The 13,000-nt window shown below is 33.3% G+C and overlaps 1 long non-coding RNA gene across 1 annotated transcript; it reads left to right on the top strand.

Annotated features, from left to right (window-relative positions):
- The first annotated feature begins 908 nt into the window (after positions 1 to 908).
- On the top strand, positions 909 to 8,383 carry LOC129923989 (uncharacterized). Its single transcript, XR_008775963.1, has 3 exons — positions 909 to 962; positions 4,789 to 4,984; positions 8,231 to 8,383. It is a non-coding gene; the product is annotated as an uncharacterized LOC129923989 (long non-coding RNA).
- The last annotated feature ends 4,617 nt before the right edge of the window (positions 8,384 to 13,000 follow it).

Raw genomic sequence — 13,000 nt, forward strand, 5'->3', positions numbered from 1 at the left:
GAGGGAAACAGATAATCTACTCTGTAATTACCCGTCACTTATTAGCTGGGACGTACTTAACCATTATGGGGCCCTATGCGATACGGATTTCGCAGGGCCAAGTTTTCGTGGTGATTCGAATAATAAGTAAAATTAAGAATTTGTATTAGAAAATAAATTCGTCTTTGCATTTTATTCATTCTTTACTACGTACATAATTACTTTACGAGCCTTGCGTGTAGCAAAGTAATACAGTATATCATAAGAATTCTATTTCATACATAAATCACGCTAAATAGCAAGAATTAACAAATGTTTCAATCTATCTACGAGAATTGTTGACCTCAATTAATTCTTCATTCTTTCACCAGATTCCACAATTACGGGTTTGCATAATGCAGTTTTTTTTATTGCGCGTAGGATTGGCGTTTTCCATATTGAATGACACCCCAAAATGTCAATTTTGTCTATATATTTCAGGAGATTTGCCTGCGTTTTGAAAAGATTTTAATAACTTCCGGAGATTTCCAAGACTTTTTCGTATACTTGCAATTTCAGGAGATTTTTAGGAGCTCCTGGTAAATTAGGAAATCTGTTATAAGTTATGAAATGGTTTAATTTAATACTTTACACATAGGATTAACGTGGGGCCTATTTAAGTGCGGGGCCCACTGCGGTTGCATAGGTTGCAGTGCCCTAAAGCTGGCTTTGCAAAATAGCGGAGTATGGTACGCCGCCGGTCGACTAGTAATGTATTAAATGAAAAAGATTTTCTAAGAGAGCAGTTATAAGATTATAATGATAAACTAATCACTAATAAATGTTATTGTTAAAACAACACAAAAACATATTGAATATTATATTTTAATAGTCGTTGTATATAACGATATTCATTGGTTAATTTGTTCTTTTATTTATTTTTAAATCACAGACTGAATTACTGGATAAGGATGTAAAGAGACGTAAAACACCAACAAAACCAAGTAATTAGATCCTAATGTTTTTGTTTTAAATTGTTTTTATTTTCCAAGATAATAAACAATTCTTTTGTAATTGCATACTTTCCAAAGTAACAAAAATAAAAAAGGTTACAAAGACAGTTTGTGTGGAAACACAAACTTTAAATCGGCCCCCGAAGTGGTCCACCGAGGAAAGTAAAAAAAGCAGATTTTAATATTTTAAGAAAGAACATAAGAATGAAATTCTATCAAAGTCAAATGACAGAGAAGAATGGAGAAAGAAGGTTGACAGATCTTGTGTGGTGCCTCAGCGGTCCAGCTGACCAAAGGATAGATGAAAGTGAATGTAAAGTTAAATATGAATCTGGCCTACTTTATGTCTTTTAATGAAAATCTAATTGATCTAATTGTTTTGTAAATGGCCAATCTCTTTTTCCTCAAACAAAAAAAATCCTTTTGCTTAGTCTTCTATAGCCATGGTGTAGCCCTGCAGTTCACGCGGTAATATGAAAAACTACTTATTAAATGTTATTTTAAATTATGTCCAATTTATATGTATACTAAATAGATTTTGTGTACAAATAATGGGATTTTTACAAAAGGAAAGTGTTTTCAAACATTTTTACCTAATTATTGATTGAGGAAAAGCAGCTAACAGTGAAATAATAATATATTTTATATATTCTATTTAAAATTCTATTAAGCAAAAACACTAGAGAACATACAAAAAATAGTGAAATAAAAAAAAAAAACAACTAAGTACAGTATAAAGCGTAAGTCTCTGTGCTTTATTCCTGGCTCTAGGAAACAGCTAATGTATACATCTGGGCGGAGGGGGCATTGGAAAGGTGTAGAATCTTTGTTGTTCCAGCAAGCTACATCCTCACTAATCCCTTTGCATCTCCTAAATCATGTGGCGGCGAACTTTCAAGGTGGAATAAAAATGATAATTATTTAGACCAAGAAGAACCATCTCTTTGGAATTACTTGGCTGTGCTAAGGCTTGGAGAGGCGATTGTGCCACAATGCTGAATGTTCCTTTGTTAAACTTCATTAATTTACAACAATTAATCAATGCATGGCAGCTACCTCGCAGCTATCATTCAGACAAAAAAAGTCAAAGTAGAAGAATTTAAGAAAGCATTTGCAAAGCTCATGAAAAAATAGAAATTTAGGTCTCAAATGTGCTCTTTAGTCACGGTAACATTCTTGTATGCTTACAAAACGTGGACGCTAAATCTTGCATTAAAGAGGAAAATCTTGACTTTGGAACTGAGATACCATAGAAGGATTCTAGACATGAGCTGCAAAGACTACAACTAAAATGAAGAATATCGAAAAAAAGATCAATATGACCATAGGACCTTACCGTGACCAAATGCAACTTTAAAAAAAAAGCTTTAAATGTAACTGTATGGCAATATCACAAAAATGTTTGTAAAATGTTTGTAAAATGTTTTACATGTTTCGGATGTTCCTTCAGAGTTGAAGATAATTACTTCCTAGTCCAAACCTCCCGCAGGACGACGGGGGATGGGAGCGGGCAGGGTTTGAACCCGGGACCATCGATAAATCTAAACGACAGTTCAGCGTGCAAACCGCACGACCAGGCAGCCATCTCAGGGCTAACAAAGATATTTTAGTAAAAGTTAGAATAAAAGTTAGCAGTTTCCTTGATGTTTTATCAATTAGAGATAAGCAATATTAAGCAAGGATTAAAAGGATTATTTTAACATTGATACTCTTAATAAAGTAATCTTGTTTTACAGTGACTTGAGTTTTTAAAACTAAAAGTGTAAATACATTATTTTTAGAAAATGCAAAGAGCTTAAAAAATAGTTATGGAATTGATCAATCACGTGCTTAAAAAACATCAAACAAAAAAAAAACATTGTATGTTTAAGTAGATTAACGTTAGACTAAAAGTCATAAATACAATGATATTTACTAAACAATTACATGCTGAGTGTTCGCCTACTAACATATAAGTGAAATCAACGTTCACAAATTTCTTGATATTTGGTAGACAAAAAGTGGGAAAAAAGAGTATCAATAAAAGCAACAAGAAAAGCATAAACAAGATATACAAAAAAACAAATCTGATAAATAAGCGTGCTCGTATTATTTTCTTATCTTTTTCTTATCAGTCTTTTTTTTCTACCGAGGGCTGCATTAAACAATTTTTTTTGTAAATGAGGGGTGGATAGAAAAATCTTGTTCACTGGTGTATGTGGACCCCAATAGTGTGAAAGGTTAGCAGCAAATCCTATTGTTTTAGAGTGGGAAACTTTAAGAATTTTTAAGCTTCCGCCACCAATAAAATTTCCGTGGAAAAACTGACTGAAACTTCTCTTTCATCTCATAATTTGCTTGGAGCAGCCCCCTGTACTAAATGGTGAGCAGAAGATATTGAACACTGGTTCCAAGTTCTTGACAACTTAAAATTTGCTTTCAAAGTCCACGATCAAGCAATCTAGATAAATTGAGTAGTCTCAAACCATTTGACTAGAAATAGTTTAACTTTTTAGCAAACGAAAATAATAAAACTTCTTTTACTTGCTTGCTTGGACAAATGGGACAGATTTATTTCAAAAGAATGAACATACATTTCATGTGCCCATTGTAGTATGGGTGGCGACAAACATAAAGTCTGTCTGTGACTCTTAAATAGAAATATTAGTAACAAAGTCACAGTAAATATCGCTAAATGAATATGACAATTTCTTCTTTGAGATTCCATATTCTTCTCAGTACATTGTCCATGATAAGCTATCGAATACTACTGTGGTACTCCCGGTGGTACTCGGGACCAATGTTTTGTTTTCAAATCTTCAAGTACTTCTCGGAACTGCCTGTGGTTAAGACCCCTAGCACTAATACGTTTGATTACTAGTGTAGTTTGGTCTTCAAAATTAATATCAATGCAGTTTTGTGCAAACTTTATTGTTTAGAGCTTATGATTGGGATATTGTTCTTTAATTTTAAACAGAAACAAAAAAAAACACAACAACTGTTTTTCTAACTCAAAACAAGAGCCCACTCATTTGTAACACTCGCCATCTTGCTTCAAGCCAATCCATCACTTTTAACACAGTTCTTCACAGCATTGAAAATGTACTGGTCTGATTTTATGTATTTGACTGATTGTTCCGAAACATTTCCAATAAGAATAATATTCATTTATTTTAAACTTTTTAGAATGACGTGTAGAGAAAATGTATCTTGCCTTTTTATCATGAATGATAAGAAGCAGAAGTTTCATTAGTTTCTGTAGATATTTAAAAATAATTATTAATTATATCTTTGCATTTTTATATGTATAATCTGTAGTTGTTCGCGGGATGCATACAACATTCCGGCATGCTGAATGTGGCTCGAGGACCATAATTTGCCCAAACGTGATCTAGACTAACTATAAAAAAAAGCATTTATAAAAATAAGTTCTACAAAATAAGTCAAGTACTTTTTCATTACCTTGTTTGAGACATTAAACAAAGAAACTTATTACCAACAGTTATAAACTATTTTTTTTTATCCTTTGTTGTAAGGTAAAAGAAATAATAGTGCAAAATTTCAGCTTTATCCGAAATTGTGTCAGAAAAATAACTTGTACAAATTTTAGGCCAGATAGACAGACAGACTGTGTGGGTTGATATAAGCCTTGTAAACATATGTCAGCTATACCATTTCAATCAATTCCTAGCAAGAGTTAAAAGTGTGTATATTTTAATTAAGCTTAAAGCTACTGTTAATCAGTCCTTGTTTTTTTTATTTTTTAAAGTAACTTTAAAAGAAAATTAGTTTTAACATTTAAATATGTTTTTTTTAAGTTTATAAATTATAATTTAAGGCAATGAAAACAGCTGTAAAAGTAGCAAAACTGAGTACAATTGCTGTTCTGAATTCAAGAAAAAAGTTCTTAAGAAACATCAAGGTAAAAATACTTGCATGACAAAGTGGCCCATCATTAAAAAGAAAGTGTTGAATGAAGATTATTTAGTAAAAGAATACGAGCCTGAGTTTACATCTCCACCAACATCAAATAGGTGAGGTCATTGATATGTATATGATACCACTAAAATGCTAATTCCATGTATACTGATGAACTAGGTATTGTGCATATTAATTAGGGGATTTAATGAATGTTCAGAAAATTGTTTCATTTTTTTTTACAATTCCTGCTTAATTTGCATAATACCTAGATGTAGTTACGTTACCTCCTAGGCAATCGTTAAAATGATATAAAAAGATTTCTATGCAAATTAAAAAGATAGCTATGACTTTAACCTGTAACACTAACACTAATTACAAACCATCACCTAAACCTTCTGCAACTTTACCCCAACCACATATAACTTACCCTTACCCATAATTCAACCCTAACTCAAGCCCTAACACTAATCCTTAACTTTAACCCTAGCGCTAAACTAACCTTAATATCAACTTTAGCTAGGCAATTAGCACAATATCGGAATTTCACCTTTAGCGGTAACATATGTTTATGCATTTATATTTATTTATTTATTCATTATTTATTTATGTTTCATTCATTAATGTATTATTGACATTTTGATAACTTTCAGTGTTTTATTCAATAATTGATATGTGTTATTTTTATCTTAACTTATGCTCTTCTAGACTTTGTCGGTGGTAAGGTTGCAACTTATTTAGTATTTATGTATTGTAAAAGATTGACTGCTGCTGAAAAAAGAAAAATGCCCACTTCTCGTTTTTATTTTAAACTAAACATTAAAAACAAGCATAATACGATAAAATACTTTAAATAAACAAGGTAACAAAGACAGTTAGTGTGGAAACACAAACTCAAAATCGGCCCCCTAAATCGTCCGTCGAGAGTCCTCACCAGGTTTCGTATCAATTAGTTTGGATCAGTCATGTAATTAAATTTATTAAATACTAGACATATATTACCCGCGGCCCGCGGGTCTTTATTTGCGTATCACGGTCGATAAAGTCAATGAGAGTGTTTTGTAAACAATTAAACGAAATAATAGTGTTATAAGTAAATCCAATGCGGAATGCATAAATGTAAAAATAGTATGAATGGAGCTCTAAAATAAAGCTAATCGACTTAAATGCATTTTTGAAATAAAAACATTTGATTGTGGGCATACATATATTTGATTAAAATTTGAAATGAATAAACTTAATTTTGTATGTTCATGTGTTAAAGTATAAAGTATAAAGGAGAGTTAGACAGATCTAGATCTAGAATCTAGACTAATCTGGAGTTAAATATTGGCTTGGATAGAGTTTTCTGCGCGTGCGCATGTGTGACCTTTTTAATTAGATGTACGCGAATGAATGAAACTATTAGAATATATATCAACACAGCTTCGCAGCTTTAGCGAACGAATGTATTGTTACGAATCTCACTATCCAGGCTCTCTGCAAACTGCACCTTACACCACCAACTTAAAGAACTTGACAACTCAGGGCTCCAAAGTAACGTAACACTTTAATAGTTGAATAAATAACAGCCAATACTGTACAATTGGCAACACGTACACTGTATAAATATCTCTCCGTTAACACCGTTCCGCCGTATCAACTCTTGCACTGGCCTCTCCGTCTCGTTCCGGGCTTGCACTGGGTTCAACAGTTCAGGACTGACTTCACACACTAGGCTCGTTGTGTCGCACTCGATCGCAGACTAAGATCAAGACGCCAGTCGTCTCAACTGTACCTGACAGTACTCCGCACTGAACCTTCGTAATGCTCCGTACAGAACCACACCGTTGAACTGTGCTGTAGTCGACCGGACTGTAATGAACCGGGCTCTGAACCGTCATGACTGCGTCACCTCCGCTTTTATATAGGGTCCCTACTGGCCTTCTCGAACCTGATAGAACGCCGCTCGACGTTTCTAGGTGGTCAGATGACTACAACTCTCGTGACGCCCCTGAGCTCTGTTCACGACGGCGATCCTTCCCGAACCGCCGTGTTGACACTCGACTCGGCTGACCGTCGTAACTCGTCACGGTTGACCGCTCGTCTAGCGCTGGCCTGGGGCGATGTGCGTAGGCTGACTACACACACACTAATACCCATATCTGTGCCATTACCAAGTTTATAACAGTATGAAAAATGCTTTAGAAAAACAAATTTCAATGTAAATTTGATTAACATATGAAATGAATGGACTATAATTAGTATGTTCATGTGTTTAATTATAAAACTATATTTGCGAAGAGAAGTTCCAGCATTTTAGAGTTAAATTATATTTTTAGACTTAGGAATAGAGAGATGTGTAACATTTCGGGTATTGTCAAATGAGAGAATGTACGTCAGGAATTCTCAATTCGCAGATAAAAGGAACGAATTTATGTAAAAATGCTTTTAAAATACAAATTTGAAGATTAATTTTATTACATAATGAGCTCAATAGATAGACTACACTTTTTATTTTCATGTGTCAAAGTAAAAAACTATCTGCGCAGAGTGTAGTTTTAAAAATTAGATCTAGATCTAGATTCTTTTGATCTTTTCTCATGTAAACATGGCCTAGATCGATGAAGTTATAATGCGTTCATACAGTTGATCAAATTTTTTTTTAAGGTTCTAAGTTTGTTTTAGGGCTACAATACATACACTACGGTCTAAGTTAGTACTCAAGGAACATTTATGCCAAGTTTTATCAAGATTGGTCAATCGGTTTTGATTTCTATTAGGGACATACATACAGACGCCTTACATTCTACTTTATATATATATAGGAGGGATAGACCTAAATTCGAACTTATAGCCTTCTCAACCTTTTCAACATAAAGCGTTAACCACAAATCTAGTGAATAGACTATGAACATGAAAGATTCTATAGTGATCTATTGTTTCTATTTCATGTTTGTGTTCACTAAGCATAAGACGGCAGCCTAATATAAAGGGGACTAAATCAGCTTATATCACCACTTTAGTGAAGTAAAGCTTTATTCCCTTGTTCAAGATACGAAACAAAATAATTTATTACTAATAGTTAACTAATTGTAATTATTGTTTTTAATTGATTCTCTTGTTGTCAGGTAAAATAAATAATAGTGAAAAAAATTTAAACTTCATCCGAGATTGGGTGCCGGAGAAATAGCGTGTGCACATTTTTGGCCAGACAGAGTGGACAAACAGAAACACACAGAGTAAATTGATATTAGCTTTGTAATCACAACAAATTTCCGTAAGGATCAATAAAGCAGTCTTAGTCTTAGTCTTAGTCTTAATAACTTACAAATAATAAAATATGTGCTCATTTCAGATATATTTGTTGTTTTTTTTTTCAGGGCCTTTTTTAGCCTTGCTTGCAAGAAATTTATAACCCGAACTTGTGGAAATCGAAGTCAAGAGAAAGATCCTCCGAAATGTGTTCTTGATGCAATTTATGGAAAATTCCCATGTCCAAAAAACAAAAACTAAAAACGTTTTTAATTTTTTTTTTTAAACTGTAACAAGCTATCTTCCTCTCTCTCTCTCTTTCTCTCTCTCTCTTTCTCTCACTCTCTCTTTGATTTATAGTGTAAATTATATGTATTTGTTATTTAAGATTGTTATAACAAGCTAATGTTCATAAATACATGTTAATGTTTTAAGCTAGTGGTGCTCAAAAAATGAAACACTGGTCACGTCCGGAACGCAAGCTGGTGTTGTCTGGCCTGCCAAAACATTTTACCTCGTTCCATATGCTAGGAATTTTTTTTTATAATTGCTCCTACTTCCTTAGTGCTATTAGAGCAGGAAATGGGTTGCCTGAGCTAGCCAGGAAAACCGGTGACTTGGCAGATTTTCAGTCATTGGTTAACACGCATGAATAGATGCTTGATGCATAGAACGTGATTATCCTTCTTTTTTAAAGAAACGTCTGTATTTTATAAGATAAGATGAATGTAAAGAAAAAAGGAAATTTTAGTTTTTTATTTGTTAGGCTCTTTCTCTTTTCTACGTTAATTTTATTCAATGTATTTCTGATGTATATTTTGTGTTCTTTTTTTTTTGATAAAAAAAAAACGAAATATATTTTAACATATAGGCGAGATGAATAGATATTTAGTTTACTCTTGGAAACATCGACAAACTTTAGAATCACAGAAGAAGTAGCAGCTTAGAGGAGCATGCGTGGCACTAACTGTGGGGAATACATGTTTAACACGTTTCATCCATAACATAAGTGTACAAAAAAGACTAAAGGAGTTGTCATGAGATTTGCAAAATTTTAAAAGAAAGGAGATTTTTTTTTTTTTTTTTTTTTTTTCACAATCCAACATCTCATTTCATAGGTAATCGCATTTGTAATTTTTTTTTGTTTTAATTATTGTAATAAAAAAATACATCAGTCTGTTATATTTATTATTTTTTTGTTATTATTATTATTTAGTTATTAAGGAAATAGGGAATGCCCTAGAATGACCAAATGTTTAGTATTTATCTTCCAACTGCAAAAACGTTTAAACAACTTCATTGACCAAAATGTATTGTAAAGTAGTTTGTTCATTGCTGTGCACAGTAAAATGTTTTCTCTCTCCCTTTTCCCAGCCGACCAAAAAAAAAAGTTATAAACATTTTTTTTCTTTTAATGGTCATTGAATTAGATGTTTAATATTACAAACTCAGAGACGACACAAGTCGAATGGACAAGGAGGCAGCAGCATTATTCATTAAGAATAGACTTAGACTACATCTATAATCTATCTATCTATCTATTTATAGATGTTGGTTTTATTTAGATTGTTGTCAAGTTTATAATAATGATATGTTAAAACTGCGAGTTATAAAAGTTACAACTAAAGTAAGATTCCTATCAGAATTATTTTGAAACAATATTTTTGATAATATTTCTTTCAGTAAGACCAAACGATTATCTAAAATCTTCTGGTATATTACATTTACTTTTCTTGCCAAAATACACTTACAATTCCAGGTTTTTCAGTTACTTTTGAAGTTATTGTAAAGCCAATAAATCGTTTACATTTTATTTTTTAGATCAAACTGGTCCAGTGCGCTGCGATGAATTCAAATGGTTCTCACATTCACCATCACCTATCCTTAAGTCTGATGGACCTTTGGGCACTAAACAAGCTTTATCGACCGTCTTTCTCAATTCATCTCTGTGATCTGCCTTGGATATAGCCTATTTCAACGACAGGAACGTCCATTGTTTTATTTAGTCTTTCCATCGCTTTCTCAGTCTGCCTCTTCTTCTTTTTCCCGGTATTGTTCCCTAAAGGAAGGTCTTTGCAAGCCCCGAAGAGTTTTAGTTTTCATTTTTTTTTTACAATAGTAAGCAGATCATTATGGGGTCCAGTGGCCTTAGTAACACTGTCTTTAATCTCTTCATTTGTGATGCGGTTTTCAAATTTTATGTATGGATCCTTCTGTATCATCTCTCTTCGATTGCTTGGATCCACCTCTCTAGCGTCCTAGACTAGCATTCATGTAAGAATGTGGTCATGACTGTAAGGTGGGTTATTCGCTTTGCTCGGGTATAATATTATGCTCTTGTAGCCCCACCCTGAACAGTTTAAAGCAAGAACCAACAGGTAGTAAGTAACATGAGCACTGAATAAATGTTAGTCAACTAAACAGTTAGTAAATAAACGGCTATTGTTCAACACCAACACTATTAATGTTAACAATAAGTGAACTTACACTAGTTAACAGCACAAACGGAAATTAAACAATTTAATGAACAGATAAAATATTATCTTCTATACTATAAATTAGAATGTAAGTTGTATGTTTGTTACTTATAGACATCAAAACCTCTTGACCAATCTTGATAGATCTAGGCAGGAATGTTCCTTGGGTACCAACTTAGACCGTAGTGTACGTATTGTAGACCTAAAACAAACATAAGACCCTAAAAAAAATAAAGTTGTCCGACTCTATTACAGCTATAGTATTTTATGGATCTAGGCCATGGTTAACAATGTTGACATGAGAAAAGATCGAATGGATTTAGACCTAGATCCAATTTTAAGAAATACACTTTGCGCAGATAGTTTTTACTTTGACACATGAAAATACAAAAGAAGATCCACTGATTTCATTATATAATAAAATTAACCTTCAATTTTGAGTTTCAAAAGCATTTTTTACATAAATTAGTTCTGATATCTGTGACTACAGATTTCCTGGCGAACATTCTTTCATTAGACAATACCGTAATGAATCGCGTACTAAAAATTAATTCGTTTAATTGTTTACTTTATAATCCCATCCCTAGATCTAAAACTCTAATTCAACTCTAAGATGATAAAACTTCTCTTCGCACAGATAGTTTTATACTTTAACACATGAACATACTAATTATAGTCCATTCATTTCATATTTTGATCAAATAAACATTCAAATTTGGTTTTCTAAAGCATTTTTAAGAGACTACATTCGTTTACGAAAGCTGCGAAGCCGAGTTGAGATAGGCCTAGATCTATATTCATTCATGAATCGCGTACTAAAAATTATTTCGTTTAATTGTTCACTTTATAATCCCATTCATTTAACAAAGCTATCGCTCTTTTCGTTTTTAATAGATATGAATGTATCGGCTTCGGGTAAACCCAATTTCGCAAACCTAATTTTATTTTCGTAGCGAAAGAGAAAAAACTTGAAAGGATCATTAGCTAAGTTTAACATACATCTAAATCTAATCCGCTAGATTAGTAAACACAAACTTAGACCCGCAGGCCGCGGGTAATTTCAGGCTAGTGATAAATATGATAAAGTCTTAATGGTATTTACAAAAACAAGTACACATAATAATAATAATAATAATAATGTCAGAGGGCGGTACTGCTGCAGACCTGCCACATCACCAGAAAATTCCTCAGTGGAAACTGTTAAAGGGACTACGATGAATTTTGTTTCTCTTTTGCGAAACTCGACCCTGGCAGCGCCAGAGAATGAATACTCGTTCATTTCTAACATAATAATAATAATCTTTATTATCCGTAAGGAAATTTGTCTTACAATTTGTGCATTACACCAAACAAAAAACATTATAACTATTAGAAACCAAAGTGTACATTCACACCAGACTCATAATTTACATGTGACAAAGTTTATACCATATTGTTCTTATTTAATGATTTGATTGCCAGGGGAACAATTTACAATAGCTATAGCACACCTCAAAATGCGGGGCCATTGTCAAGCAGGGCTCGCAACGCCCTACAGACCAACAACTTTCTACACCTCAACAACGATAGTTACGACCGGCTCCAAGGGCGAAAAGGCGACATTCCCATAGCACACAGCCTAACACCCTGAAACGAAAAGAAAACCTAGATCTAGCAATGCCGCTACAACAAAGACCTTTTCATTCCAGAGAGCTATACCTTTGTCTTTCCAGATTGTTTTGAGTTTTATCAGTGCTGCTGTGGACTCTGAAATTCGGACCAGTAGTTTGGGTTTAATTTTCTCATCTGACATGAGATATTTAAAACTACTGACATTTGTCAGCGTTTCACCTTCAATGCTGAAGACCTTTTTTGGTATTTATTTGCATAGCATATGCTGTTGAAGTCTGTCTTGTCATCACCGAATCATCTAGTTCTTCAGTTTCTGCTGGGCTATCAATGTCATCAGCGAAGCGAAAGCTATTGATTCTTCTTCCTCCAATGCTTAAAGTGTCTTCCTAATCGTCGAGAGCATCTTCTATTATACTCTCAAGGAAGATTCTTAAAAGGGTTGTGAGAGTAAGCAGCCTTGTCTTACTCCAACTGTGGTTTTAAAGCAACCCATCTCTAATGTTATTGTTAAAGTACCTTGCAGTATTGGCCTCCTTATACAGGCTCTAGCTCTTTGGCTCTGCAACAACGCACAGGACGTTGATTTTGAAAAAGGGAAAAAAAAGTCGGACCAACGCTGGGGGGCATCGGCTATTTAAAATTTATTTTTTTTCGTTTTCATTTCTCCAATTCATGTTTTTTATTGCTTTTTTTTTAAATCTAGAATATTTTATTTTGTGTTTTTATTTTGTACAAAGTTTGTAAAGAGATTACATTTATTTTTTCTGTGTGCGTGTTTTTTTAACATGGAGCTTTAACCAAGGCCATATA

The sequence above is a fragment of the Biomphalaria glabrata genome, chromosome 18 (assembly GCF_947242115.1).
Source record: "Biomphalaria glabrata chromosome 18, xgBioGlab47.1, whole genome shotgun sequence".
NCBI classification, from domain to species: domain Eukaryota; kingdom Metazoa; phylum Mollusca; class Gastropoda; family Planorbidae; genus Biomphalaria; species Biomphalaria glabrata.